Genomic DNA, 8,175 nt, shown 5'->3' on the forward strand with positions numbered 1-8,175 from the left:
ACTGTAAAAGTCTGATGCCATTTTTGAGAAATACACTCAGATTCAGCACTTCCTTGTGTCAACTCTGTCATCTGCCAAATTTTTTGTCCACCTGACCAGTACTCTATTCATCCCACAGAACAAGGGATTCCCACAGCAAACCCAGTCCATGGCAGAATAATAAAATTTATGCCTAAACATAAATAAAAGAATTTACAAATCTGTTGCAAGAATGTATACACATAAACTTACATGTAATTTTAGGTACAGTAAAATTAATATTGATAAAGCCTGCCTTCCTATGATAGAACTAACTGTTGTTGTATTGCCAGACTGACTCCTGTTCACTAGTTCCATTGCAATTTTCTTTCTTTTTCCTTTTTCATTAATAATTCCATTAATTTACATCACAAATGATATCCCACTTCCAGGTTTCTCCTCCACCAAAACTCCATCATATATCTGTCCTTCCCCCTCCCCTTTGTCTGTATGAAGGTGCTTCCCAACTCACCCACATGTTCCCTTTCCCACCCCACCGATCCAGCATCCCCCAGTGCTGGCTCATCAAACCTCCCTGGGACCAAGTGACTTCCTTCCTCTGCTGTTAGGCAAGGCCATCCTCTGCTACATATGTGTCTGGAGAAATAGATCCTTCCAGGTACACTCCTTGGTTCCTGAGAAATTTGGAATTAGTTCTACCTGAAGACTCAGGGGTTTTGTTATAATTTCTGATGACTTATGAAATATTGTAACTGAAGCATCACTATTAGGTTTTCAGAAAGCATTTACACAGAATCTCAGAAAGCACACACCCTATTCTAAATTACTCTGCCTAAGCAGACAGAATTGGCTCTGCTAGTAGCTACACCATGCTAGACAAAACAAACTAACTGTTTCTACTGAGAAAGTTCCATCTGTTTATCCACCCACTTCCCATTTCCACTAAGTCTTTCTTACTTATTTTTCTTGTTGCTCTTGTTTTGGTTTTGTTTTTTTGTTTTTTTGTTTGTTTGTTTAAGACACTCCTCTGTGTAACCTTGGCTGTCCTAGAACTTGCTCTGTAGATGAACTCAGAAATCCACCTGCCACTGCCTCTAGATGACTGAAATGATAGGCTTTTGCCCATACCCGGTGACTGTCTGATAAATCCTTCTTAAATTCAACACACATTTAGGTTTTATGCGAACCACTATTTTAGTCACTACAGACAATTTAATATAAAAATCCAGTGTCTGCTTTCTTGAAAGCTTATAGTTCAGAATAGAAGAACACATAGGAGTGATACACAAAAAGTGAAGCCAGAACACTCATGGTGGTGTGATGGACTGCAAAGACTCTGCATTCTTCCAAGCTGAGAATCTGCATGCTTAATTTGAGTGCATATTTAATGCAATTTCTGGCAACTATATTCATTAGGAATTGACTCCGCTTTCAATTACAAAAATATGGTATTGTGTGTGAATTAATTATCTCCAAGAATCCTGTACAGTGCCACAATGTGTATTCACAAGTCTCCAGGCTTTTCTTCTTTGTGTTCAGTTGTTCTAACACACTGCCCATTCTGAAGGTTGCAGGATAGACATAGAACTGATCTTGATGTTCTCTACTCAAGACAAGAAGAATAGGAACAGGAAAATGTCCTTTTTGATAAGTCAGTCCTTAATGATAATTTTCTTTCATTCTTTTTTAAAGAATTATCATTCCATAAATTTTGTTTGCATAAGTTGGACAAAGAAGATGACAACTATAGTGTTTCATCTGAGAACACCATTGTCTTAAATAAAATCAAGATTGTGTCACTAAGGAGCCCGAATAATGAATATTGGGAAAGTTTCCAGTCCTCTCGGCCACTAGAGTGCCAGATTTGAGACTTCCATGCCACAAAGGGATTATTTCTTTAATCTCAGCATCCTAGCACAATTCGATATGTATTAAAGGTTCTAAAAAACAAGGAACTGTGAAAAAACAAAGGAATGATTTTTTTTATTATTATTATACAGACAGTAGTTACTTCCCTGGTGTCTGAAACAGGGAATGATCCTCAGGCAAACAGAGACTAATTTAAATAATGCAAAGGCCTATAGCCTTTAGTAAGTCCTCAAGGATAGATAAAGCAAAATCTTTCATAAGGATGTTAAAAGACATTATAATATGCAGACTAATGTGAAGTCAATCCAGACTACAGTTCTGTATCATGTGACAGTTATAAGCAAATTGCTCAGGGAATCATTAATAGAAAGTGAAGGCCTTTTAAAAGCCAGACATTAAAATGCAAATTACCAAATTATTCTTCTAATAATTAAACACTTATCTATTAAGTTAATACTGCATGTTATTTCTATTTAGAGAATAATATGCTATCATCTACAAAAGTTGAACATAATTTAAAAGAAGTCCAAGTACTATCTTTACAGATCTAAATTCATAGGATAATTTTATTATATTTTAGCTGGCAAGGCAAACACTGTGAACATGTTCTAAAAAAGGAGATCCTGCTTTTCCTAAGAAGCTGATACTTAAAAATAGTGTGTTTACAGAGAATCAGTAATTATTTTTTATTTCCAATACTCATTTGAATCCTTAATCTTTGTATTTGTAGTTGTATTTCCTAGAAAAGAAAAAATCAAAATATCTGAAGATACTGTCAGTGATTCCATGAGTACTGGTCTTTTACAATGTAGACATTCTTCCTTGGAGATATTCAACAACAGTATGTCATCTATGACACTTAATCTCTTACCAAGTTGAGACTTGACCTACCAACTCCCATAATTGTTAGCAATAAAATCCCACTGTTTATAGATTATCCAATTGATAAACCCTTGGTATAAGAGTGCAAATAAAGTTAAACAACTATATTCTATTATATTATATATAGACTTATTATATTTGGTTTATGATAAAAATGATTAAAATAGCTAACATACATATTAATATAGGAAATGTGAGTTTTACAAGACAATGTTGCTAGAAGCAGAAAATATCTTGTCAATTATATATTCAAAAGAAGATTATGGAAGCTATAGCTCACAATGCTAGCACTGTTAACAGAAATCTATGAAACTTAGTAGATTAAAATTACATAAATTTATTATAAATAGAGATTTTCCTAAGGCTTTGCTCTCTGAAGTTATGATATACTAGGCCCTTGTAAGGTCTCAGTCTCATTTTTCTTGAAAAACTAAGAAGTTTACCATGTAAAGATTTATCAAAACAGGTAAAGAGAAATGGAGAAGTTTGTGTCTTTATTTTTCACATACACCTTGCTAACAAAAATTTCAAAAGCTTTAGAAATTTGCATATGCTTGCAATCTCAGCACTTGTGGTTGTTTGAATATGCTTGAATATTAGGAAGTTTGTCCTTGTTGGAAGAAGTGTGTCCGTGTGGGAATGGGCTTTGAGACTCTCCCGCTAGCCACAGGAGAGGCAGTCTGCTCCTGATTTCCTTTTCATGAAGATATAGAAATTTCAGCTCCCTCTCCAGTGCCATGCCTGCCTGGACACGGCCATACTTCCTGGTATGATGATATGGAACTGAACCTTTGAAACTGTAATTCAGCCCTAATGAAATATTGCCTCTTATAAGAGTTGCCTTAGTCACGGTGTCTGCTCACAGCAATAAAACCTAAACTAAGAAAACACTGGAGAAATACTGGTTATGAAGACCAAGAATCCAAGAATGTCCTCAGCAACATATATTTTGAGATTTGCCTAAGCTACAAAAGATCTTGTCTCAAACACATAAGTAAATAAATGTAAGAACGTTTGACACTAATTACCTAAAATGCTCATAAAGGATTAAACACAGAGAAAAATGCAATAAGTTCCACAAAGATCAACGACAATCACTGTGTGAATATATGTGTATGCATATATATTTTTAAACAAATTCGTTGACCTGGTATATTGCAAGTTTTAATATATATCTAATATATATTAATAAATCCCAAATAATAATTTAATTTTTAAAAAATTTTACATTTGATTCTGAGCTGATATCTATGTGAGTGTGTTTTCATTTATTTACTTATGTGTTCATTTTCCATCCTGTTCACTGTCCCCATCCCTGTACCCCCTCATCGATTCCCTTATCATCCGTCTCCCCTTCTACTCTGAGAGGGTGCCTTCCCCCATCCTTGTGCATCAAGTCTCTGCAGGTTTAGAAGTATTTTTAAAGGTCTGTGACCATTTAACAGTACTCATAGCTTTATACTTTTGACACTTAGAAAAGATGCATTTTTGCTTTTTCCCCCCCGCTACCCGGGGACGGCTCCATATGGTGTTGTTCTTGATTCCCATCGTAACTTAAAGGGAAACTTACACAATGTCCGGAGGCCTTGACGTCCTGCAGATGAAAGAGGAAGATGTCCTCAAATTCCTTGCTGCAGGAACCCACTTAGGTGGCACCCACCTTGACTTTCAGATGGAGCAGTTCACTACAAAAGGAAAAGTCACGGTATCTACATCATAAATCGGAAGAGGACCTGGGAGAAGCTATTGCTCACAGCTAGAGCTATTGTTGCCATTGAGAACCCTGCTGTCAGTGTCATCTCTTCCAGGAACACTGGCCAGTGAGCTGTGCTCAAGGTTGCTGCTGCCACAGGCGCCACTCCTACTGCCAGCCGCTTCACACCTGGGACCTTCACTAACCAGATCCAAGCAGCCTTCAGGGAGCCACAGCTTCTAGTGGTGACTGATCCCAGCGCGGACCACCAACCCCCCACGGAGACCTCTTATGTCAACCTGCCCACCATTGCTCTGTGTAACACAGATTCTCATCTGCGCTATGTGGACATTGCCATCCCATGCAACAACAAGGGAGCTCACTCAGTGGGTCTGATGTGGTGGATGCTGGCCAGGGAAGTACTCCACATGCGAGGTACTCTCTCCCATGAGCACCCATGGGAGGTAACGCCTGATCTTTACTTCTACAGAGACCCAGAGGAGATTGAGAAGGAGGGGCAGGTTGCTGCGGAGAAGGCTGTGACCAAGAAGGAATTCCAGGGAGAATGGATCACACCAGCTCCTGAGTTCGCTGCTGCTCAGCCGGAGGTCGCCGACTGGTCTGAGGGTGTACAAGCACCTTCTGTGCCCATCCAGCAGTTCCCGACGGAAGACTGGAGTGCACAGCCAACCAGTGAGGACTGATCAACAGCTCCCTCAGCGCAGGCCACCACTGAGTGGTCCTGAGCTGCTGCAGACACCTGAGCAGAGGGAAAGGTGGAAGGAAAATAAAGTTCCTAAAAGCTGCAAAAAGAAAAAAAAAAGAAAGAAAGAAAAGAAAAGATGCATTTTTTCAAGTCAATAATATTATCTATCAAATCACAAGGCTGTGTATTTACAAAATGAAAAGGAAACCTTTGACCTCACAAATTTGCTATGAAACTTTTCAGGAGACTTCTGCTATTGACTCTAAACCCTGGGGAATCTGAAGAACTTAAGAGACATCATCTTCTCTCTGGTCTCTGTTGACACCAAACAACTTAGCTATAGGTGGTCTCTTAAGGTCAAAGCCTGGGGAGAGATCAATAAAGGCTGCCAACAAATCTCACCTTGTTTTCACAAAGAATTCACAAGGTGAATGAAAACACAATGTGCATCAACCATGGATTTCTGTGTCAGTTCCAAAGATAAAGTATAACTTCAACATTTAAGAATGAGAAAATCTTCAGAGAAGCATCAGTTTTTGCATCATATTTACTGAGACATGATTCAAATGTTTTTTACCTGTACGTGATTAATTTTTACAATTTCAGAGTTCGGATATATATCATAATATGACCATCTTAATCACAGTAGCCAGTGTTACTGCTACTCACTGAAGTTTCCTTGCATCCTTTTAAGTGTATGCAAATAGATTGTCTTCAGAATTATTTAGCATAACATGAACTCTCAGCTCCTACATGTTACCTGTACTCACCACCATTTTTTATAAAGAGAAGCATCTCTTATTAAGTCCTGGAGAAGCTTTTATCTATAGGCACAAACATAAATATCCCCTGTAAGGTCTAGGGATCATTAGAGCAGGAGAGTCAGGGGAGGCAAGTCTAAGAGCCAGAGTATAGGAGAAGGGCTATGAAATGCTGTCTTCTGGGTAGTGTCATCATCATCGTAATCTCAAACTAGCTATGGTTTCTTTCAGTGGGCCTACAGAAGACTAAGCATACCAGTGGACAAGTACCAAGAAAGTAGGGCTGAGTCCCTGATGAATTATTTACTACCTATAGATTCTTAGAGAAAGACAGTCACCATCTTCAATTGTATACCCATTGAGGAGTCCACGAGGCAACAATGGCCAATAGTCATAGGCCTAAAAAATAATAGTAAGTGTGAGAAAGGGATTTAGGGAAGATCAGGAGTAATATGTGTGATGCAAAGAAGATTTGAAAATAACCACAATCTATTATACATCCATAAAATTATCAAAGGATAAGCTCATCAAATCTTCTTTTGGGAAGAAAGAAATATTACATTCTCAAGAAATATTTAGAATGTTCAATATCAGATTAGGTATAAGCTCTATGTTGCTGAAAACCCAATCTCAAGAACTTATTTTTCTGCATACAGTAACCTTTATACACTTTCACTGTTGTCTCCTTCCTGTAACTCTTGGAACAACCGTTCTAGCCTGCTTTTATGGATGCATTTACAAAACTTATGTAAATGAACACCAGCAGCATTTGTCCTTCTGTGAATGGTCTCTTTTGCTTTTCATTGTGTTCCTAAATTCGCACAGTTCCCATATATGGTACCACTTTCTTATTTTTAAAGACTGAATTAAAATGTATATTGTAGATTAGATAATATAGATTATATAATCTGATACATATATTTCAAATTAGGTATAAGCTCTAAAATTGTTGAAAAGCAAATCTCAAGAACTTATTTTTCTGCATATATATATATATATATATATATCAGATTTTTTATTCTCCCAGCTATCAATGAAATATTGACTTGTTTCTATATTTGGTTGTTGTGAATAATATTCCAATAAAAAGAGATTGCAGTTACCAGTTTGAGAACCTAGTTTCTACTCTTTTATTATATAAATGTAGAATTGGAAATGCTGTATCATTTTGTATTTCTATTTTCACTTTTTAAGAAAATAAGATGAGATATTTTATTCCATGAATCATCTAACAACAAAATCCCTACATGGCTATAAAACAAACTTCAAGACAAAGCCTATGAGCAGAGATAAGGAATGAAATTATGAGTCTTAAAATTAGAATCAGCAACAAGCTGTAGCAATTTAAATCTATGATGGAACAGCTTCAAAATAAATACTAAAGGTATGCATATAAACTGGAAGAAAACTATTAATATTACATGCTTTGAATGAAAATCATTAATACTATCAGTGGTTAACATATAACCATATATATGTATATATATATATTCATATGTATTTAATATATATATGTGTGTGTGTATGTGTGTGTGTGTATGTGTGTATGTGTGTGTGTGTGTGTGTGTGTGTGTGTGTGTATGTGTATATCCATAGATGCCTAAGGGGTAGCCCAAATGTCCTTAAATTTCATATATCTGCCTCTGGGGATTAAAAGAATATATAACTTGTTGGATATGCTGGCTTGATCCAGAATATACATTTGACCACTGTGGCATATTTTAAACTACAAATGGGAAACTTGTGGCTTGGCATTGCAGAAATCGGCATCAAGGCCCAGATATACAATGTGAGTTGTTATATCTAACAAACATATCAAAAATAAGCAAGTTTATACAATAAGACTGCATTGCCCAGGCTACTAAGTTTTACATGATGGATGAATGGGGAATGGAAGAAGGAAGCAAACAGAACGTAGTCCCTAAGAACAGGCATCAGAAACAGTTTTTCTATGGCAAGCAGCTACGTTTCCAATTTCTAATAATACCATGGAAAATTTACGGTTTATTATGATGCTTATTTTGTTAAGCAATAAAATATAATTGAAATATTTAGTTCAGTCAAGGGAAGCTAGGTCTGAAGGTACAGGTAATAGTTTACAACAATTTTTAATTCATTTTGAATCACTATCACTGATATAAGTGATCATATTTCAAGTTATAGTAAATTTAGCTATTGCTTTCAGAAAGGTGAACTGTTTTAATCAGGCTACAAGACTTATACCACCCTTCCATAAAATGTTGCATCATATAACCACTAACTAATACCTAATATATTCATATAAG

The 8,175-nt window shown here is 36.5% G+C and overlaps 1 pseudogene; it reads left to right on the forward strand.

Moving 5' to 3' along the window:
* Positions 1-4,266: 4,266 nt before the first annotated feature.
* On the forward strand, positions 4,267-5,175 carry LOC116084497 (annotated as a pseudogene).
* The last annotated feature ends 3,000 nt before the right edge of the window (positions 5,176-8,175 follow it).

Source organism: Mastomys coucha, unplaced genomic scaffold (genome assembly GCF_008632895.1).
Source record: "Mastomys coucha isolate ucsf_1 unplaced genomic scaffold, UCSF_Mcou_1 pScaffold9, whole genome shotgun sequence".
Classification (NCBI taxonomy): domain Eukaryota; kingdom Metazoa; phylum Chordata; class Mammalia; order Rodentia; family Muridae; genus Mastomys; species Mastomys coucha.